At 38.5% G+C, this 24,078-nt stretch overlaps 1 protein-coding gene and 1 non-coding gene across 2 annotated transcripts in view; one reads left to right on the top strand and one right to left on the bottom strand.

Moving 5' to 3' along the window:
- The window catches only part of SPAG16 (sperm associated antigen 16), a 1,070,067-nt gene that overhangs the window by 433,840 nt on the left and 612,149 nt on the right, over positions 1-24,078 (top strand). The gene's annotated exons all lie outside the window — the stretch shown is intronic.
- On the bottom strand, positions 18,550-18,675 carry LOC138985042 (small nucleolar RNA SNORA11). The gene has a single exon (XR_011462278.1). It is a non-coding gene; the product is annotated as a small nucleolar RNA SNORA11 (small nucleolar RNA).

Raw genomic sequence — 24,078 nt, 5'->3', positions numbered from 1 at the left:
AACAGGAAGACTGTAGGTTTTGAACAGCCATGTAAACCATATGCCCTTTATTCTATGGTCAGTGGGAAAGTAGTACAATGATAGTATCAAAATGTGATAACACATAATTTTACATTGTGTTGTTGTTGTTATTCAGTCACTCAGTCATGTCCAGCTCTTTGCAACCCCATGGACTGCAGCACGCCAGGCTTCCCTGTCCTTCCCTGTGTTTGTTTGATAAATAAAACCACAGTGCTGAGAATTTTCATTGCACCTGTATTAAAGTGTCTGGGACAATGTCTAACATCTCTCCTGATAAATGCACACAAGGGAGTATTGGTTGATATTTGGTTGGAGACACTATTTGCAGAACTTAAATTTGTTTGTCGTTCTACCTTTTGTTTCACTTGCAGCTCAGAAAAGGCATACCGTTTCAGTAAATTACATTCAACATTTGACAGATATGCTCAGTGATGGCCTTATTCATGCTCAGGGATGGCCTTATTCATTCACATATTGTAATGATTTCTCTTGTTTGAAAGGACTCTCTCTGATCTTCTTGTGTTCCCACAATACTTTCCGCATAGGATCTATGATGTTTGAAATTCATTTTTAAACTAAAATTGAACCTATTATATCTTTCCACTATTAACCTCCAGATATAATCATCTATTTGCTTCCCCTGTGGCTCAGCTGCTAAAGAATCCGTTTGCAAAGCGGAAGACCTGGGTTTGATCCCTGGGTTGGGAAGATCCCATGGAGAATGAAAGGCTACCCCCTCCAGTATTCTGGCCTGGATAATTCCATGGACTGTATAGTCCGTGGGGTTGCAAAGAGTCGGACACAACTGAGTGACTTTCACTTTCATTTGCCTCAATGTTGAAAATTATATGAGTCCTTTATGTGCCCAGTTTTTTATAACATTTTAATCATCCAGTCCCTTTGAATAAAAACCTTGATTTATTCTTAATCTCTTTTCTAGATTATTCTTACCATTTATATTAACATGTACCCTTCAAAAATGACCTATGCCTTGCCTCTCATCTGTTCTGTCCTTTCCATCCACTTGCTATTGCAGTTACCTTTTAATCCCATGGCATCACCTATTCTCTTGTCCTTCTGCAGTAGTGTACAGATCTTCCTGACTTAAGATAGGGTTTTTGTGTGTGTGTGCTCAGTCATTCAGTTGTGTCTGCCCAACTCTTTGCGACCTTATGGACTGTAGCTTGCCAGGCTCCTCTGTCCATGGGATTTTTCAGGCAAGAAAACTGGAGTAGGTTGTTATTTCTTCTTCCAGGGGATCTTCCCTACCCAGGGATCCTGTGTCTCTGGTGTTGCAGGCAGATTCTTTACCACTGAGCCATTGAGAAAGCCCCATCCCCTTAAACCCATTGTAAATTGAAAATATTGTAAGTCAAAAGTGCATTTAATAATCCTAACTTGCAGAACATTATAATTTAGCCTAGCCTACCTTACACATGCTCAGAAAACTTAGGTGAGCTTATGGTTGGGCAAAATCATCTATACAAAGACTAGTATAATATAATAAAATATTGAATATCTCCTGTAATGTATTGAATGTTGCACAGGAAATGACAAACAGAATGATTATCTGGGTACAGAATGGTTGGACGTATACTGGTTGTTTATCCTCTTGATCATAGACTGACTGGGAGCTATGGCTTGCTGCCACTGCCCAGCACATAAGAGAATATCCTACTGCACACTGTTATCCCAGGAAGAGATTAAAATTCAAAATTAGATGCATAGTTCCTACTGAATGAGTATTGCTTTAATATCATCCTAAAGTCAGAAAATCATCAAGTTGTGCCAATGTAAGTTGATAATTGTCTGTATTTTCTCTTATAACCAAAATGATTTTTACCAGCCATGGATTACATTAATTATTAAATACCATTGATGATTCATCACAGCTTATAAAATAAGATGCATATTTTTCTATAGCATTAAAGATATTTGACAGTAATTCCACAAACTATCTTTTGAGTTCTATAATTCACTATATTTTTCAACTCCCCATCCCCCACCTCTCAGCTTTCAACATTTTTATCTTGAGTTCAATCCCAGTGGATCACTTACCATTCTCTGAGCATTTTCTTCCTAAAGCACTGTTCTCATCAGCTTAAATATTCTCCACAACCCAGATCATTATAGTCAAAAAATATACATATTTGTAATATGATTTAGCTTTAATACTATCTTCTCCATGAAGATTTTGTAGGTTCTTTCTGAAGCTGTTTTTCAATTTCTACCACTTCTGTATTTGCATTTTTATTAACTTATTCTAAATATTAATGTGAGGTATTACTGTATATCACATTTGTATAATTCTGTTTTATATTATGGATGAAAAAACACCAATACGTATATATGAGTGTGTATGTCTGTGCCCACACATGAATAAGTATTTGTCTGTGTGTGTGTATTTGTGTACACAGAGGTGACAAAAGAAAACAGCTTAAGTTGAAGGAGGCAACCTTTGCCCATTTCACAGTATTGTCACTGTCCAAGTCTGACTACTCCACCTCAGTTGAAGTTGCACATCAAGATGTCTTAAATAACTTGCTTCTGACTGTTCTGGCCTTTGTTGTCTCACATTAACTCATCATCCAGCAGCTCCCTGCCTATCTTACTTTAAACTATTCTGTACTCAGCTAAATTACAAATACTGTTTTAGATGAAAAGAGCACGTAAGTATCCACTGAGAAATCCCTGGTGGTTTAATTATCGCTGATTTTTTTAGAAGCAATTTGAAATAGTCTCCAGTTGTGGTTAATTTAGCAATACATTTTCTGTGGTGTGGACATGGCCATAAGTGTTAAAATATTAAACAAGCCTTCATGGGTTTTGGGCTGTTTTAATTGCCAGGTTTCTTTAGAGCAAAACGAATACAGCAGTCCTGTAGTCAAGGATTCTTAGCAAATCCAAACCTTTTTTGAGTGTTTGTTCATTTTTAAGCTTATGGTAGAAAAATGAAAGCCTCTCTGGAGAAAACTAAAGTTTTAAAATACCCTAATCCTTTCTATATACACTTCATTTTTGAATTATGAGACATGTTCAGTAAAAGTTGCAAGCAAATACTACCACTGATCTTTAATACGTCTCATGCTTGTTTATACAAGGAGAGCAGATTTGAGGAGCAAAATGGTACATCAGGTTCAGCTACTGAGTAGATAATCATAATTTTTAGGGAAGACTATTTGACAGCAGCTTAAAGGATACGAAATATAAGAGCACTAAACCATGTAAAGGGATTAAACTAGTGTTCTCTAGGAATGGGGTGGATTGCATAAATCTGGAATTTGACTGGGAGAAGAAATGTATGCATCCTAATCTCAAACATGAAAATCATGTTCCTTTTTAGATATACATTCAATATTATAAATAATAAACATGTTCTTATAATAGCTGCATGGATTTTCTAAGCTCTTTTAAAAATGTAAGTCAAGCATGGTAAGACAAGTCCTTATCATATAATGGAATGGATTAGGTGTGAGTGTAAAAATATTTTGTCATATTTCCCAAAGTTTTTTTTTTTCCTTGTGGAAAATAAGTCCTACAAGATGTTTAATGAAAAAAGTGCTCATGAATAAATGTTTTTTAAAATATTGAGTGTGTTATGCCATTCTACTTTGAAGTCAGTTCACTCATTAGCATATTAAAGACTGAGAATTTTGTGACACACTGGAAGCCAACCTTCCTCAAAGTTATTTCAATACAAGATAACCTTTCCAAGCCAAAAGCAGTATTCCCTTCGAAGTCCCAAATAAGCAGTCATTAAGACAGATGCTCAAAAATAATGTTTTAAAATGTCATCAATTGAAAAACCAAAATCTTCATAGGTAAAGAACAGAATTGAAGTGAGTTCTCTGCAGTGGCCCACAGTCTTTGGCACACAGAATGAAATCAGAGAGAAATCCTTGGCCGCTGTCAGGAGGAAGTACATTTTCTGACTGTGTAACTAACATTCATTGCACTGACGATGGTACATTCCATTTGACCCCACTGAACTCTTTTGTTTTCTCTTCTATGAAGAAGCAATTGTGGTGCCTCCCTTAATGTGTGCTTGTGAGGACTGTATATAGAATTTTTTTTTTTTTTTACCAGCCCTAAAGTGGTACAAAAATTGCCATGCTTTCCAACTTCATTTTGCTCACACTCTCCAGCAACCTGAAGTCTTCAAATCAGTTTGGTTTCTCCAGTCTGAAACGATGCTTTGCACATGTGCTACGCCTCTCTCATCTCTGAGGACACACCTCTAGCTGTGTTGCTCTTCCAATAATGTTCCTTGCTTCCAGCAATGTTCCTACTTCTTAGTGAAAAAATAAATCTTAAAGAAAGTCCTCAATGTCCTGCTGCTGTGTCTCTAAAACTCACATACAACTTGCCAGTGATTTCCTTCCTATTAAAATGGTAGCATCTTCCTTCAGGGGCTTCCCTAGGCAGTCACAGGAGGGCTGTATTCCACCCTCTTCAACATTCTCAGAGCTCTAAGCAAATTTTTTTGTCCCAGTCTTATATTTTCATTGAGATTGTCTCCTTCATCTCCTTTTGATTCTTCCAGTTGATGTTTAAAAACAGGTGGTTCTTCCTATCAGATGAGATAGCACCAAAAACATGCAAGACGAGAACAACAAAACATGCTAACCTTTATTCTGCATATATCCTTCAGCTACCATCTTTTCTCTTTCCTCCCATTTAAAGTCAATTTTTTTGTTGTCAATTGTCACTTGCCACCTCACCTTACTATCTACTCACTCTGAATAAATAGATCATCACCTAGCTCTTGCACACATAATTTACTCTCAAATTTACTTCTAAATAGCCTCTACTTGTTATTTGTATGTGACAACTTTAATATCCTTTGAAAAATACTTTGAGAACTGATTTCAAATTTCTTCATTTCTGTGGTTTAAATGACTTATAGTTTACATACACAAGTGATTGCTGTAAGCACTGAGAACAATTCAAAGAAGAAATCTCTAAAAGCATTAAATAAAGGAAGATTTTTATTTTCATTTCAGTTCAGGAAGTCGCACAGTTGTGTCCGACTCTTTGTGTCCCCATGAACCACAGCACACCAGGCCTCCCTGTCCATCACCAACTGCCTGGAGCTCACCCAAACTCATGTCCATTGAGTCGGTGATGCCATCCAGCCATCTCATACTCTGTCGTCCCCTTCTCTTCCTGCCCTCAATCATTCCCAGAATCAGGGTCTTTTCAAATGAGACAGTTCTTCGCATCAGGTAGCCAAAGTATTAGAGCTTCAGCTTCAACATCAGTCCTTCCAATTAACACCCAGGCCTGATCTCCTTTAGGATGGATTGGTTGGATCTCCTTGCATTCCAGGGGACTCTCAAGAGTCTTCTCCAACACCAAAGTTCAAAAGCATCAATTCTTTGGTGCTCAGCTTTCTTCACAGTCCAACTCTTACATCCATACATGACTACTAGAAAAACCATACCCTTGACTAGATGGACATTTGTTGACAAAGTAATGTCTCTGCTTTTCAATATGCTATCTAGGTTGGTCATAACTTTCCTCCCAAGGAGTAAGCGTCTTTTAATTTCATGGCTGCAATCACCATCTGTAGTGATTTTGGAGCCCAAAGACTTAAAGTCAGCCACTGTTTCCCCATCTGTTTGCCATGAAGTGATGGGACCAGATGCCATGATCTTAGTTTTCTGAATGTTGAGCTTTAAGCCAACTTTTTCACTCTCCTCTTTCACTTTCATCAAGAGGCTCTTTAGTTTTTCTTCACTTTCTGCCATAAGGGTGGTGTCATCTGCATATCTGAGCTTATTGATATTTCTCCCAGCAATCTTGATTCCAGCTTGTGCTTCTGAATCCAGCCCACTGTTTCTCATGATGTACTCTGCATATAAGTTAAATAAACAGGGTGACAATATACAGCCTTGACGTACTCCTTTTCCTATTTGGAACCAGTCTGTTGTTCCATGTTCAGTTCTAACTGTTGCTTCCTGACCTGCATACAGGCTTCTCAAGAGGCAGGTCAGGTGGTCTGGTATTCCCTTCTCTTGAAGAATTTCCCACAATTTATTGTGACCCACAATAACTCTGGGAGTTGGGTATGGACAGGGAGGCCTGGTGTGCTGTGATTCATGGGGGTCACAAAGAGTCAGACACGACTGAGCGACTGAACTGAATTGAACTAAACTGAAGTGCTAGACATGAAAAAACTGAACTGAGTGGATTTGAATATGCATTGCTTCTCAAATGTCTTAGGTTGGTTTCTTTTTTAAAATAGCTAATACCTTTAAATATAACTAGGTCTTTTGTTCACAAACATCATCCATTAAATTAACTAGCTCAGTTGGTAAAAGAATCTGCCTGCAATGCAGGAGACCTTTGTTCAATTTCTGGGTCAGGAAGACCCGCTGGAGAAGGGATAGGCTATCCACTCCAATATTCTTGGGCTTCCCTTGTGGTCAGCTGGCAAAGAATCTGCCTGCAATGTGGGAGACCTGGGTTCAATTCCTGGGTTAGGAGGATTCCCTGGAGAAGGGAGAGGTTACCCACCCCAGTATTCTGGCCTGGAGAATTCCATGGACTGTATATATAGTCCATGGGGTTGCAAAGAGTTGGATACAACTGAGCAACTTTCACTTACATCAAATCTAGATTTAAGAAACTCTTCAACTTTTTATAAAGTATAATAAAGACTTCTCATTACATCAGTGAGGTATGTTTAAAGGACCAGGGTGTTTTGAATTAAAGTTCAAACTTTGTCCTTAAGTATTCATTTTATTCCTATTCAGAATACTCTTAATATAAGGGAATTTCTTGGATAAGTTCCTATTGTATTCTTAAAAACTCGCTGGATTTGAAATGAAAATTATTTTAATTACCATGACAGAAAAATCAATATATTATTTCTTTCCGGTAGTTTGTTTTATATGAGTTCTTTTAAGAAGTGAAATTATATCGGATATAACATATGCACATTATACAGTTTTAGCATGTAAGTGGTAGCTCAAGTCATAATGATAGCTCTATTTTATAAGCTTTATTTTAAAACAAAGTATCTAGTCTTTCTGCAAAGAGAAAGGGGTACTAAAAATAGATTCTTAGTTTTCTACATGTTCTCTTTCCTAGTCTTTGTTCTTATGCTTTGTCTTTTCCATTCCCTCCTGTTGATTATTTTATTTTTTAATTAATTTATTTTAATTGGAGGCTAATACTTTACAATATTGTGGTGGTTTTTTCCATATATGTACATGAATCAGTCATGGGTGTACATGTGTCCCCCATCCCGAACCTCCCTCCCCATCCCATCCCACTGGGTTGTCCCAGTGCGCCGGCCTTGCGTACCCTGTTTCATGCATCAAACTTGGACTAGTCATCTATTTCACATATGGTAATACACATAGTTCAATGTTATTCTCTCAAATAATCCCACCCTTGTCTTCTCCCACAGAGTCCAAAAGTCTGTTCTTTATATCTGTGTCTCTTTTGCTGTCTTGCCTATAGGGTTGTCATTACCATCTTTCTAAATTCCATATATATGTGTTAATATACTGTATTGGTGTTTTTCTTTCTGAGTTGCTTCACTCTGTATAAAAGACTCCAGCTTCATCCACCTCATTACAGCTGATTCAAATGATTATATTATTTTAATTTAAACTCTGTTTCCAAAATTCTTACCTCCAGACAGTTGTTGAGATGGGGGAAATAAAATTGTTGGACTGGGTGACATTTTACAGAATATACTAAATGTTTCACAAGTTACATGGATACATTTTATTTAATACTTTTTAAAGCATTTTTTCATTTAATTCTTATAGCAATCCTTGAAAACAAGCAATAATATTATATGCCCTGAATCTTACAATGGAAGAAACAGATTTAGATTTATAAACGGAATAACACATGAGATTATAGTTAATAAGGGACTTATAATTGAAACACAGTTTCTAATTCTGTCTTAATGCAGTCTTAAATTTCATGTTTTGACTTCTCTGTAGGGATAAATGACATGAATCTAAAGCTTTAGATTATCCAAAATTCATTTAAATTTGGCTTTAGAATGTTTTCTGTTTGGTCACTATTAAAACTAATATGTAGGTTAAAACTAATATGTAGGTTGAAGGTGAAAGATTGGTGTGATAATGAAAGCCTATAAGAATAAAATCCAGTGCATTTAAATGACAAGTGAGCCCCCCTTAAGTATACTGTTGAAGATAATTGAGAGTTCATTCTAAAAGTCTAGGACAGTTCTGTCCAATGTGATAGTTGTGAGACAGAGCCTATAAATATTGCAGGTAATGAGATCCAATGATTAGCAATAATTAAAGATTCATATTAGCAGATTTTGGAAATTATTTTCAAGTGATTGGACTCAGATTAATGTTAAACATAAGCTGTTTACATAACAGTATATAAAAGTCTATTGTAATTAATCAATACATAAAATTGATACTGTTAGTACTAGTCGTTTCTACAGATTTATGTTTTTACATTGGAAAGGAACCTTAAATTCCTATGCTTTCAAGCTTTTCCTAGTTGTTATTAATAGATCCCTTATCTAAAAAGATCAAATTTCTGCCTTCTGAAAATAGACACCCTTTTATCATAAGTTATATACAAACTCATACTTGCTCATTCCTGTTCACATTAATAAAACTAGTGGCATAAATAAATAGATGGCATTTATCATCATTTATATATGTCTTCAAATCTGGTTATATAAAAAATAGTTATTTTCAAAACAATCATAAAAGAATATTGAACTACAAAATAAAGGAGTGAAGAAGAATCTGTGGTTGTTTTTTGTGGAGTAAAGGCTTTCTATAGTTCCTAATTTATGATTCTAAGAATCAGCTGACTTTGAGATGGTTATGCATTCTTTGGCAAAACAGATCTGAAAGCTGTCACTAATTCTGTCATTTATTCTCATTGTTTTCACTGTGCACTAAAAGATTAACAGTAAAAATTGTATTTTGGAAGATTGACAGATTGTCTAGGCTTATGCTACCTTAGTTCCACAGTCAAATGCGTTTTGCACAATGCAAGGTACACAGTGTTTTTCAGGGCAACAAAATAAGTCGCACATCATTCCACACTGTCCAGACAACCTTCTTTCAAGCCAGGAAGATGAAAGAACTAAAGGTCAGTTCCAAATACAGTAAGGTAAAGAAAATGAGGCCACGTATGAGACAGTAGGAGAGAAGGAAGTTGGAAGAGCAAGATGGCAGGAACAGAGAGTCTGAGATGGAACCTTGAGATTGCCAAATTGCTATTCTCAATCTCATTTATTTATGGTCCCTGAATTTAGGAGCAAATTTGGAAGGAGATGAAAGTATTCTAAGCTTAGAAATAATTGAGCTCCTGATAGTGATTGTGGGAACCACATATTCAGTGTGAATAGTAATTTGCTTATTTGACAAGATTTGAGTTTGCTCTATTCATGTATAAAATCAGAGTGATACACTTTATAAATGCCAAGTCACATTGTTATAAATTCCATATAAACAGTAGGCATTTACATTTGGTCCTCCATATCCAGGGATATTCACAGATTCAACCAACCATGAAATGAAAATATTTGGGGAAAAATTTCTAGAAAGTTTTAAAAATAAAAACTTGAATTTGCTACATGCCAGCAGCTATTTACCCAGCATTTCCATTGTGCTAGGTTTTTATTTATTTATTTTTTTATTGAAGTATATTTGACATACAGCTTTGTGTTACTTTCAGGTGTAGAGCAAAGTGATTTAGTTATATATGAGTATACATATATATTATTTTTCAGATTCCTTTCCATTATAAGTTATTGACTTTACTTCCCTGTGCTATAAAAAAGGTTCTTGCTGTTTATCTTTTTTTATACATACTAGTGTATGCTTGTTAATTTCAAACTCCTAAATTATCCCTCCCCCACTTTCCCCTTTGATAACCATGTTTGTTTTCAATGTTTGTGAATCTGTTTTTGATTTTGTAAATAAGTTCATTTGTAATAAGTAATCTAGAGATGCCTCAAAGCATTTGGGGGGATGTGCATAGGTTATATGCATATACAGTACCATTTACTATAAGGGTCTTGAACATCCATGGAATTTGTATCCATGGGCAGGGAGGGTTCTGGGATAGTCACCTGGGGAATAGAGGGACTGCTATGCTTAATTAAGTATAGGTCATTTATGGAAAATTACCACTTTCTCATGTCATCAAAACACAAAAGACTGATTGAAAAGAATGTGAGGAAAGCCCATGTATTTTGGTTTGCATTTTGCTTATGCTATAAGGAAAAGACTTAGTTCTTTTCCCACTAATCTTCTCATACAGGAGCTTTTTAGCCATAGGCGATGGTTTTGAGGACTTGGTCTTCATGATGAGAGATGATGGGGAAGAACGTTTTCAATCTTGGCAGAATCCTGATTGGCTCCTCAGTAGTGACTATTAGACAGACATCAGGACAGGGAGAGGTCAGTCAGACAAAAGGAGATATACAAAAGTGTTCAGTTCAGTTCAGTCGCTCAGTCGTGTCTGACTCTTTGTGACCCCACGAACCGCAGCACGCCAGGCTTCCCTGTCCATCAGCAACTCCCGGAGTCTACTCAAACTCATGTCCATCGAGTCGGTGATGCCATCCAGCCATCTCATCCTCTGTCGTCCCCTTCTCCTCCTGCCCTCAATCTTTCCCAGCATCAGGGTCTTTTCCAATGAGTCAGCTCTTTGCATCAGGGGGCCAAAGTATTGGAGTTTCAGCTTCAGCATCAGTCCTTCCAGTGAACACCCAGGACTGATCTCCTTTTGGATGGACTGGTTGGATCTCCTTGCAGTCCAAGGGGTTCTCAAGAGTCTTCTCCAACACCACAGTTCAAAAGCATCAATTCTTTGGTGCTCAGCTTTCTTCACAGTCCAACTCTCACATCCATACATGACCACAGGAAAAACCATAGCCTTGACTAGACGGACCTTTGTTGGCAAAGTAATGTCTCTGCTTTTAAATATGCTATCTAGGTTGGTCATAACTTTCCTTCCAAGGAGTAAGCGTCACTCACAAAACCTTATTAACTATTTTGCTTGTGACTGACTCTCATACAAGTTACAGAGAAATCAAAAATTCTTCTAAAAACTACCCCCAAATCATTTATATTTTCTTACATGTATCAGCTTGCAATTCAGTTTCTTGTCATGATCTGACTGTATAACTCAGTAATTTTCTGAAATAAGCAACTATTCCTTTTTTTCCAGACATGGTTTAAAAAAATAACATTTTCTTTTGAGAAAAGCACCTACTTGGATTTTGGAAATAAAGACAGTAATGTATTTTTAATATTGGTCTGAAAAAATGAACATCTGATCCCCTGAGAGAAATAATATTAAGCATACTCATTTTATAAAAGAAGTAAAAGTGTTAAGAGAAATAAAATATATAAACTGTCTGTGATTATTCAGAGTTTAATTTGTACGCTTTTCATTTGGTGAATTATTCATATGCTTTTATTCTCTTTTTTCATCTTAATGCCTACGTTTCTCTATTTTTCACACCTCCCAGAAAAAAAAGTAGATTACAAATGCAGAAACAGAAGAAAATCCCCAAATCATATTCAAAATATTTGTTTTTAGAATAGAAAGTTAAAAAAAAAAAAACTAGCATAGTAGGAAGTAAAATTACTAGGAAAGATCAGAGAGTTCTGAGCAGCTATTTTAAGTGTTTTAATTGATAGTCTTTTGTTTCAAATAGATTTTAGTCTAGAGTACTAATACTTAGGACTCTTGTTTGCTGTTTAAAACATGTATCTATTAATAGCTATAAAGTTAATATATCTCTATAAGTAGAAACAAGTGAATATTAGAAATTTTGAGGAAACCTTATAATTTCAATAAATGTAGGTTCCCTGCAAGTTGGAAGATGGACTGATCACCTTTAATGATCACCTGTGACAGCCATATGAAAAGAAAGTCCCTTGGAATATGGCAGGATGATAGATTGGATACAAATTACAGTTCTTAGGTAGAGTAGATCCGCCTTCTCCTGAGAGACAGTAATTTAAGATGATACTACTAAAATGTAATGAGATGGTAATGAAGCATAGTAAATAAAAAGTGATACAAGATGTCTTATGACAAGGATTTGATGGTCTTATGTGCTAAGGGGCGGGGGGTGGTGCAAAGGTAAGAGCGAAGGAGAAAGATTTTACTTTTGAATTATTTTATAAGTCAAACCTCCCACTGTTTCAGTATTTTCCAGGAGGCTACCTGCGTAGCCTGAAAAGATAGAAAAACCCTAAATAGTTCCAGAGGTCCCAACTGAGCACCTAAAGTGCTCACTGTGTTCTTCACAGCAGTTTCTTAATAAGAATTCTAGTCTCTTTTTCAGTGGTTCTTCCTACCTTCTTAACTTACAACTTTCTGCATCTTGGGGTCAAAAAAGTCCTTGAAGAGAAAACCATTGCTAAATATTGGGCTTATATCCCTGTGCCTTTCTTCTTTCCAGAATCCCTGCTGCTCAAATTTTGGTTTCTTTGGCAGCCATGAACTGCAGTTCGTTATTTATAAATATTTATTGATTATCTATTACATACCAAGTACTGGACTAAAAGCTAGTTAAGAATTGAAAACAAAAACAGATATGGTCTTTGCCTTCATGCAATTTAAAATCTACTAGAGGACTTCCCTGGTGGGTCAGAGGTTAAAGCATCTGCCTCCAATGTGGGAGACCCAGGTTCGATTCCTGGGTCGGAAAGATCCCCTGGAGAAGGAAATGGTAACCCACACCAGTATTCTTGCCTGGAGAATCCCATGGACAGAGGAGCCTGGCGGGCTACAGTGCACGTGGTCGCAAAGAGTCAGACACGACTGAGTGATTTCACTTCACTTCAGAGGACAGACATAATCAAGTAATTGCTTAAATACAAGTAGAACTGAAATTGAGATAAGTGAAAGGAACTACAAGGTGCTGCAAAACCATGTATTAGGTAAAACTGACTTTGCTACGGAGGTCAGGAGATGACACTTTAATTAAGGATGAGTAAGGGGAGGATGGACGTGAGTTTCAGTGAACTCCGGGAGTTGGTGATGGACAGGGAGGCCTGGCGTGCTGCGATTCACTGGGTCGCAAAGAGTCGGACACGACTGAGCGACTGATCTGATCTGATCTGATCTGAAGGGGAGGAGGCGGAGAAGGCGATGGCACCCCACTCCAGTATTCTTGCCTGGAAAACCCCGTGGACGGAGGAGCCTGGTGGGCTGCAGTCCATGGGGTCTCTAGAGTCGGACACGACTGAGCGTCTTCACTTTCACTTTTCACTTTCATGCATTGGAGAAGGAAATGGCAACCTACTCCAGTGTTCTTGCCTGGAGAATCCCAGGGACGGCGGAGCCTGGTGGGCTGCCGTCTATGGGGTCGCACAGAGTCGGACATGACTGAAGCGACTTAGCAGCAGCAGCAGCAGCAAGGGGAGGAGGAGAGTGAAGAGCATTCCTGGAAAAGGGGGCACAGGTGCTAAAACTGTGTACCATGGAGAGAGTAAGAGATGGAGAGATGACCCGTGTTCCTAAAATGAGATGGAATTTTGGGAAATTCGATGTGTGATAGGTAAGATAATGCTGGAGGCCAGTTTATGCAGTGCCTTTTAAGCCACGCTAAGAAGCTTTGTCTTCATCCTCAGCACAAGAGAGGTCTTTGAAAGATTTCAAACAAGGGGATAATACAGTGAGAAATTCTTATTGGAAACAATGACCTGTATTTCATTAAGCATTATAATGTCAGTTTTGCTGTTGAAGAGTCTAAAATTCAGAGAGATTATCAGATATTCATGATCATAGCCCTATTAAGCGATAGAGTTGAGATGCAAACTCACACTTCTGTTTCTTGGCTTAGTGATCCTCTCTTTAACCCAAGTTGCTTTCTGTGAAACAAGAGCACACATGGAAAGGACTTAAAGGTAAACACTGCTGGTTCAGTCTGATGACCCCTGGAGAAGAGAGGTCAGTCTTAAGCTCTGTATTTTCAAACTAGAATAAAAAAGACCAGATTGGTGGAGAAATTGATGTTATGGCATATGGGGAATAGCTGCAGGAACTAGGTAACTTTCTGCTAAAGAGAAAGGTGAGTGGTTGTATCATGACAATTATCTTCGGATATTAAAGAATACAAATTTACTCTACAGGGCTCCATAGAGCTAACCAAGGCCAGTGGGGTTGATGTACAGGAAAGTACATTATAGGGTCTTAGAAGAATTCTCTGGGGATGGGTGTTGCCAAACTCCAGGACTGTAGTAGAATTTTTCTATTATGTAGAATATATGAGCAGAGCTTGATTGCTACTTGTGAACTACATTACAGAAAAAAATTATCCTTGGAGCAGATAAATGAACCCTGTGACACCTAATAGTTCTCCCAACTCATTTCTGTGATTCTCTGATATATAAATAATTAAATGTAGTATTTTGAATTTAAAATAAAATTTTAATTTTTTAAATGAAAAAACATGTAAAATATCATGTATGAAACGAGATGCCAGTCCAGGTTTGATGCACGATACTGGATGCATGGGGCTAGAGCACTGGGACGACCCAGAGGGATGGTATGGGGAGGGAGGAGGGAGGAGGGAGGAGGGTTCAGGATGGGGAACACATGTACACCTGTGGTGGATTCGTTTTGATATTTGCAAAACTAATACAATTATGCAAAGTTTAAAAATAAAATAAAATGAAAAATAAAATAAAATGAAAAAAATAAATTGTTTAAAATGAAAAAAAAAAACAAGTATAAAAATATACTAAAATGTCTATAAGGCAAATAAATTTTCTCATATTTCAAATTACTCTTTAAAAAATATGTCTTCATGTAAAATGATTTTTAAAAGCTGAGTTCTATGTACTGTGGCAGATCAGACATACCAAGTTATATAAAAAAGATCAATTCCTTGAAAAGCTTTATTGAGAAATATTGATCATTAATTTAAAAAATTAGACATGCTATAAATTGCTGTATATGTACAATAAATGGAGTTTTATTATCCAGTTTTAATGTCTAACTTGATCGTTGCTTTAAAATTGATGCTTCCGTTGTTAGAATGCTGCTGCTGCTGCTGCTGCTAAGTCACTTCAGTCGTGTCCGACTCTGTGCAACCCCATAGACGGCAGCCCACCAGGCTCCCCCGTCCCTGGGACTCTCCAGGCAAGAGTACTGGAGTGGGTTGCCATCTCCTTCTCCAGTGCATGAAAGTGAAAAGTGAAAGCAATCGATTAGAATAAGGCATTGCTAATCTGCTCAGCATGAAGCTAGTAATGTTTCAAAAAACTACAGAGAGCATTGTCCTGTTAAAAAACAAAAAACTATAAATGTTGAAGTTTTTCAAGTGAAGAATGATACCTGCAATCTGAGATGTTAATTTGTGATTGTTCACTGAGGCCTGTTTTACAGCCTTGTGACCAGTAATGAATATACCTTTTGCTTCTGCCACCAGATGGCAGAAGTAGGCATTATTAGCTAGGAGTTTACAGTTAAAGTGCTTTCATATTTTTTAGGTTATTGAATTAAATCAAAACAGACAATCTGAATGTTTTTAATAGCTCTTGTGACAAGTTTGGTAATGGTAAGATGGAAAATATTAGCCAAGTGAGACTTTAGAATTAAATTCATTGTAATTTTTTAAGTATTCCCTTAGAATAGCAGCCACCTTTATTTAAAAAAAAAAAAAAAAGTTTCACAATGAATTTCCATGGACATGTTTTAATGCATTGTGTAAAATTTTAATTATTTCTTTATAAATTGCTGTGTCGATATAAAGGCAGTCAGTGGACCTATAAATAGGGGTAAATTTTAAAGCCAGTTGACTTACAAATAGGGGTAAATTTTTAAGCATTATGTACAATGTAAAGGAAGAAATGTATAATATAGTTATTAAGATATTAATAGATGATTTAAAGGAAAATTTAGAAGTGTTCCAAATAAGATTCAAACAAGTGCATGTATATTAATATAAAATTACCTGACAAACCTTAATAAGATAAAAAGATATTAAAATTAATTTATCTAGATCCTCTTACAAAAGGATACATGACTTCTTCAATAAATAGCAAATGCTGTGACTTATCAAGAGATGTTTTTAAGGATCAGGAGGCATTAACTTGTTTTCAATATCAATTTATATTTTTCATATCCATTCACATTTTCTGAAAAATCCTGCTTCCTCGTGTCCTATTAACTCTTCAGCCCTCCATATCTGACTTATCATCCTACCCATGATAAAGGAAATATTCATATCTAGTAAGTTTATCTGGTTAGAGTCATTTATAAGGACAGTTTCTTTGCCACCCAACAGATTGTTTTGATTTTAAACTCACAGTAGCAAGTGACGAAACTGACTGTGCTTTCCTTCTGAAAACATGCTGTTTCCTTGCCTTGCATAATACCACACTGCTCCATATCCCTTTTTACATTCCCTTTTATTTTAGTCTCTTTGGTGGGACGGGCTTCTGGTCCTTTACACTACCTGCAGATGTCAGAGACATAGAACAATTTGTTTTCTCTCTCAACATTTCTTTATGTGGTGTCATTCATTCTTTTGTCTCTAAAGGTTACCTCTGTGGTGAAGTCTCCCAGACTAGCCTATTCACTCCCACCCTAGCCCATTTATCTCCATTGACCTCCAGGCTCATATCAATTTCCTCCTTGAAATGATTGTCTTTTATTCTAGTATTGATACATTTCCCCTTTGGATGTCACTGACTTTATGTAGAGGCTAGATTAGTTTTACTGCATAGCCTTCTACTTTGTGGTAAAAATGTAAAAAAAATATGCTACAATAAAAACCACAACCTACATTTTTATCACAAGTTAAAACAAAAGATGACTGTACACTAGAGTGTACAGTTGTGAAGTATCACAACTCTCCTTCAGATGTAGGATATTTTTATGAGATAAATTTGTGATTTTATTAGCCAGTATAAATTTACAGTGACCTGTAAACTTTTTTGATCTAAAAATTTTATTTTGCATCACAGTTCAACAAACACACGTGCATAATGCATTGTTGTTGTTTAGTCAATAAGTCATGTCCAACTCTTTTGCAACCCCAAAGAATATAGCTTGCCAGGCTCCCCTGTCCATGGGATTTCCCAGACAAGAATACTATAGTGAGTTGCTGCTTCCTTCTCCTGGGTATCTTCCCAACCCAGGGATGGAAACCGTGACTCCTGCTTGGCAGGCAGATTCCTTCCCACTGAGCCACCAGGGAAGCCATATTGGGCTCCAAAATCACTGCAGAGGGTGATTGCAGCCATGAAATTAAAAGACGCTTACTCCTTGGAAGGAAAGTTATGACCAACCTAGATAGCATATTCAAAAGCAGAGACATTACTTTGCCCACAAAGGTCCGTCTAGTCAAGGCTATGGTTTTTCCAGTGGTCATGTATGGATGTGAGAGTTGGACTGTCAAGAAAGCTGAGCACCGAAGAATTGATGCTTTTGAACTGTGGTGTTGAAGAAGACTCTTGAGAGTCCCTTGAACTGCAAGGAGATCCAACAAGTCCATTCTGAGGAGATCAGTCCTGCGTGTTCACTGGAAGGATTGATGCTGAAGCTGAAACTCCAATACTTCAGCCACCTCATGCGAAGAGCTGACTCATTGGAAAACACCCTGATGCTGGGAGGGATTGAGGGCAGGAGGAGAAGGGGACAACAGAGGATGAGATGGCTGGATGGCATCACTGACTCAATGGACGTGAGTGTGGATAAACTCTGGGAGTTGGCGATGGACAGGGAGGCCTGGCATGCTGCGATTCATGGGGTCACAAAGAGTCGGACATAACTGAGCAACTGAACTGAACTGAAACATATATAAAAATGAAACAAAAGTTTCACCAAAAACAATCCTTGAGTGTTAATTTTTTTGAAACATTTTTTTTTTAAAGCAGTCTTAGGCATACAACACATCTAATAGAAAGTACAGCAATTCCCCCATGTACCCCCTCCCGTTACATGTATAGCCATTATCAGCAGAGTGGTACCTTTTTAAAAAAAACAAAAATGAACTCCATTGAACACATTATAATCACCAAGGTGCTCAGTTCATCTCAGGGTCCACTTTAATGAAGTGAATAGTGTTTACATTCCATGCATTTGGACAGAAGTATAATGACATATAGCCTTCCCTTAAGGCTCTGATGACAAAGAATCTGCCTGCAATGCAGGAGACCTGAGTTCCATCCCCGCATCGAGATGGATATAATGACATGTATCCATCATTATAATATCATTCAAAATGTTTTCACTGCTCATAAAAAATTCTGTACTCTGTATTCCTCTCCCCATGAACCTCTGGCTACTATTGATCTTTTTACTGTCTCCATAGTTTTGCCTTTTCCAGAATGGCATATAGTTGGAACCTATTTTTAATTTTTTTCTCTCTCCTTGAAAAGAGAGGTTCAAAGCCCTTATAGGACCATTTATGGCCCACCAGAACCAAACACACTCTAGGTGGCAAGCTTCCCCACTGAATACTGTAGCTTTTCTTCCAGTATCGAGTCCTGTCCCACTGGTCCTGCCCAGCAGCCACGCAGAGGTACAGGGGTCACCCCCTAGTTATTCATAGGAAGGTCATACATTTTGTGTCCCTTGTCACAATGAACCCACATTCCTGTCAGCTGTGTTGTAAGCACATGAGCCATTTCTTCAGGTCCCCTTCTGTGAGCATACCCACAGGACTAAGATATTAATAAAGGATTTTGAAATTTTATTTCTGTATAGAGCAGAAGGAGCTATACAACTGAGGTATGATTTAATTTACCAATTAGACTATTCAGGGCTCAAATGTAAACTTGAGCTAGTGCATGCATGCTCAGTCATGTCTAACTCTTTGTGACCCCATGGACTGTAGCCCACCAGGCTCCTCTGTGGGATTTTCCAGGCAAGAACACTGGAGTGGGTTGCCATTTCCTACTCCAGGGGATCTTCCCAACCCAGGGATTGAACCTTTGTCTCTTGAGTCTCCTGCATTAGGTGGACGGGTTCTTTATCACTGCAGTCACCCCAGTGCATGTTAATTCACACATGTCTTAATTCATAAATTTTTTAACGTAGGGATTCTTAGTTTATACTGGTTGTTTTTTATATGAAAATACCTATGTACTTGCATATATCTCTAATGCATATTTTACACTTATTGTTTAATCTGGCTTGGAGTGGGAAACTGCCAAGAGTCATTCTCCCTGCAAGGCTAGTTAGTGGCCTATGACATGTCTTGGTGTGAAATATTTTGCCCAGCTGAAAACAGGAATGCAGCAATGGAAATTCTGATGAGAAGAATGTGAGATATCCAAATTTTGGCAAATTAAAAAATTTTGAGAATTTAGTTGGAAGTCCATAAGACATTATGACATTGTAAGGCAGGTGTGGAGAAAAAGAGAGTGAGGGGCACAGTCAGGAAAGAAAAGGGAAATTTATTAGAGGAAGATGATAGGGTGATTGGCCCTTAAGAAGAACCAGCATCTGCCTTTCTGACAGGGTCTTTCTTATACCCCTCCAATGAAAAATTCTCTGAAGGGATGGTTAATTTTTAGCCTGTAGCTGAATCCTGCAGTCATGTAGCCAGAGGTCTGGAATCCGGTGGTCTCGTAGCCTTGAGAAGGTAGATGGCAGTGGGAAAACAGAATGTTACTTGGGAAATTTGGTCAGTTTCAAGCGTCACTGTGACTTTATTCTTTGTGAGGTCAACATAATGAGCCATTTTAACAATAAGCCTCCATGTAGACCCTATCAAACATGAGCCTTCAGAAAAGACAAGATAATATAAAAGATAAAAGTCTTCCAGAGAATATATTTATCTCCTAACTGTATCCAAATGACACAGATGTGGGGACATGTCACCTCTTCAAAGAAGGAAAATCTCAGGTTAGCCATTTGATGAGAGAGTTTGAAGATACAGAGAACACATCAGAAGGGCTTGAGAAAAGGAAGTCAGCATAGCAGGAAGATTAAGGAACAAAGAATATCAGAGCATGAGGGTTTGGGAAAATATTTGCCTTTAGTTTGGTGGTGGAGGGTTGCTGGGATGGTGGCATAACTAATATTACTTGGCTTTGAAGCCAAATCCAGCATGTGAATCTCAGCATTTTGGGTGAAGTAGAAAAGAACAGCTTTATTGCTTTGTCAGGCAGAGGGGGACACAATGGACTAAATCCCTCAAAACTGGAGAGGATGGTGAGGAATTTCACAGTAATAGTTCAAAGAGGGCATGATCAACTCATGAGCATTCTTCTGATTGGCTGGTGGTGAAGTAAGTGGGAGTCAGCATCGTCAACCTTCTGCTTCCAACGGGTCTGGGATCTGTGTGGTTGTGGGCAGGTAGTTAACTTCTCCCACCTGGTAGGGATTTCAGTATCTGGAAAACAGCTCAAAGATACTGACAAACCTAGACAGCATATTAAAAAGCAGAGACATTACTTTACTGACAAAAGTCTGTCTACTTAAAGCTATGGTTTTTCCAGTAGTCATGTATGGATGTGGAAGTTGGACCATAAAGAAAGCAGAGTACCGAAGAATTGATGCTTTTGAACTGTGGTGCTGGAGAAGACTCTAGCATCAATCCTTAAGGAAATCCTAAAGGAAATCAGTCCTGAATATTCATTGGAAGGACTGATGTTGAAACTCCAATAATGTGGCCACCTGATGCGAAGAACGGACTCATTTGAAAAGACCCTGATGCTGGGAAAGATTGAAGGCAGGAGGAGAAGGGGATGACAGAGGATGATATGGTTGGATGGCATCACCAACTCTATGGACATAATTTTGAGTAGGCTCTGGGAATTGATGATGGACAGGGAAGCCTGGCGTGCTGCGGTCCATGAGTTTGCAGAGTCTGACACAACTGAGCGAATGAACTGAACCTAACTTAGGGGGAGCCAGAACATGCCCGGAGGCTGCATTTTTGTTTCTTTTGACTGTTCCTCCCTTGCCTTTCAGTATCCCCTCCCTTCCCTAATTAGCAACTGTTTGAACCTGCTTCTTGGTACTCAAGGAAGATCTTGGAGGCTTAAAGAAGCCTATTTCCTTTAATGAAAGAAGCCTATTTCCTGTAGTCAAAGAAATGGGAGATACAGAAAGGCTGTTGTGTCCAGGAGCCCCACAGGGTCGTGCTTGGTTTCAGCTTCAGGTATTCGGATATCGGCTTCAGATGTTTTGATTGCGGAACTGGTTGAGAGTCTCAGATAATATCTGGTCCACTGTTAGTAGGAATGTGAAGGTGCTGATACTTCAAACTTGTTCTCAGTGTCTTATTATTCAGAAGTACATTTCTATTCTGGAACAGTGAGCAGGGTCCTGTAGGTTTCCTAGGTGGCTCAGTGGTAAAGAATTCGCAGGCCAACCAGGAGAGGTGGGAGACTGTTTGATCCTAGGTCAGGAAGATCCCTTGGAGGAGGAAGTGGAAACCCACTCCAGTATTCTTGCTGGGAAATCCCATGGACAGAGGAGCCTGTAGGGCTACAGTCTGTGGGGTCTCAAGGAGTTGAACATGACTTAGTGACTGAGCCCAATGATGAGTAAGGACTACTGTGAGGACTGTGGGGTAGCGTTTGGCCCTCCTTTTGGTCCAGGCTTGTGTACAATGTGGAGAACAAGAGAGAATTAGTGATAAACTTAGGCCACTCTGGAAATCTTGTTTTCTTACTTTTATTAGCTATGAAAAGGAAGCAATAGTTAATGCATATACTTTTAAGAAGAATTCAAATGTGTTATTATTTAATTTTTACACTTTTCTGCTTATTTTTAAGAAAAGACTTCTTTCCTGTATTAATAGTGTAAACGTTAGGGCTTGTCACTCAATGTACTTCTTGGGAATACAAAATCTTTTTTATTTACTAATGACTATAATTAAGGTACATGTTTTCTAAAAAGCCAGCAATTAGGCTCCATAATAAACATATGGTACTGTTAGCTGTGAAGACAAGCCAGGGCACGATGAGGGTTTGCTTTCCTTTCTATTTCCTTCCAGTTTACATCCTTGTAAACCTCTTGAATACCCCGTGCCTGTGTATGCAAGTGTGCTTCTGCATGTAATATGGTCATGACAGCACAAGAGTGGTAGGCTGTCAGTGCAGTGAGGAGGACCAATGCTCTTATTTGATGACAAGCTGGGACTTTTCCTCTTTGCTTTCTCTTCTCCATTCCTTCCCATCTTTTCTTCTATACCCCAGCACACTTCACTCCTGAAAAGAAAGGAGATGAGATGAAAAGTATAAGTTCAGCTAGAAAAAGAACAAAGGGCAAATGTGCCCCCTGACTCCTGAGAAGGAAATGCAGTCTCCCAAGTTATGGCGTTTAGTCAAGCAGGTGATTGAGCCTGAGATGATTTTATACTGATAATAGATAGATAGATAAAATATTTATTTTTTGTTTCTGTTGTTTAGTCACTGAGTTGTGTCTGACTCTTTGTGACCCCATGGACTGCAGCACTCTAGATTTTCCTGTCCTTCCCTATCTCCTGGAGTTTGCTCAAACTCATGCCCATTGAGTTTATGATGCCTATAATCCTAACATAAAATGAGCTGTAACTATCAGTAAAATTGCTAATGAATGGCTTTAGCATGGTAGGTCACTGGGAAAAGTCAATTACATCCCTACTTGACCTCCCTAGGGAATAGGGATGGGCCCATCCAATGACACCCCACTCCAGTAATATTGCCTGGAAAATCCGATGGAAGGAGGAGCCTGGTGGGCTACAGTCCATGGGGTCTCTAGGAGTCGGACACTGCTGAGCAACTTCACTTTCACTTTTCACTTTCGTGCATTGGAGGAGGAAATGGCAACCCACTCCAGTGTTCTTGCCTTGAGAATCCCAGGGACAGGGGAGCCTGGTGGGCTGCCACCTATGGGGTCGCACAGAGTCGGACATGACTGAAGCGACTTAGCAGCAGCAGCAACAGCAGCAGCAGCATCCTTGAAACTGTATGGAGGTGGCTGGACAGTATAGGTTGACTGCTGCAGGTTCCTCAAAGAGGTTCAGGCAAGTTGAAAGAATATAGAAAGAGAAAATACGTAATCATGATTTCAGGGTTAGGGGCAATTCAACAAAAGCTAAGGAGTGGGTATAATAACAGGAATCAACAGCACAGCGAAGCTGAGATAGGGACCAAAATGGTGGAGGTTCAGAGTCACATAATGAGAAGAACTGGGGTCCTTTACTTGCTTAAGTTCAGTTCAGTTAAGTCACTCAGTCGTGTCCAACTCTTTGTGACCCCATGAATCGCAGCATGCCAGGCCTCCCTGTCCGTTACCAACTCCCGGAGTTCACCCAGACTCACGTCCATCGAGTCAGTGATGCAATCCAGCCATCTCATCCTCTGTTGTCCCCTTCTCCTCCTGCCCCCAATCTCTCCCAGCATCAGAGTCTTTTCCAATGAGTCAACTCTTTGCATGAGGTGGCCAAAGTACTGGAGTTTCAGCTTTAGCATCATTCCTTCCAAAGAAATCCTAGGGCTGATCTCCTTCAGAATGGACTGGTTGGATCTCCTTGCAGTCCAAGGGACTTTCAAGAGTCTTCTCCAACACCACAGTTCAAAAGCATCAATTCTTCAGCACTCAGCTTTCTTCAGAGTCCAACTCTCACATCCATACATGACCATAGGAAAAACCATAGCCTTGACTAGATGGACCTTTGTGGGCAAAGCAATGTCTCTGCTTTTGAATATGCTATCTAGGTTGGTCATAACTTTACTTCCAAGGAGTAAGCGTCTTTTAATTTCATGGCTGCAGTCACCATCTGCAGTGATTTTGGACCCCCCCCCAAAAAAAAAGTCTGACATTGTTTCCACTGTTTCCCCATCTATTTCCCATGAAGTGATGGGACCGGATGCCATGATCTTCGTTTTCTGAATGTTGAGCTTTAAGCCAACTTTTTCACTCTCCACTTTCACTTTCATCAAGAGGCTTTTTAGTTCCTCTTCACTTTCTGCCATAAGGGTGGTGTCATCTGCATATCTGAGGTTACTGATATTTCTCCTGGCAATCTTGATTCCAGCTTGTGTTTCTTACACTCCAGCGTTTCTCATGATGTACTCTGCATATAAGTTAAATAAACAGGGTGACAATATACAGCCTTGACGT

Source organism: Bos mutus, chromosome 2 (genome assembly GCF_027580195.1).
Source record: "Bos mutus isolate GX-2022 chromosome 2, NWIPB_WYAK_1.1, whole genome shotgun sequence".
Taxonomy (NCBI): domain Eukaryota; kingdom Metazoa; phylum Chordata; class Mammalia; order Artiodactyla; family Bovidae; genus Bos; species Bos mutus.
This window is presented reverse-complemented; position numbering and strand designations above follow the sequence as displayed.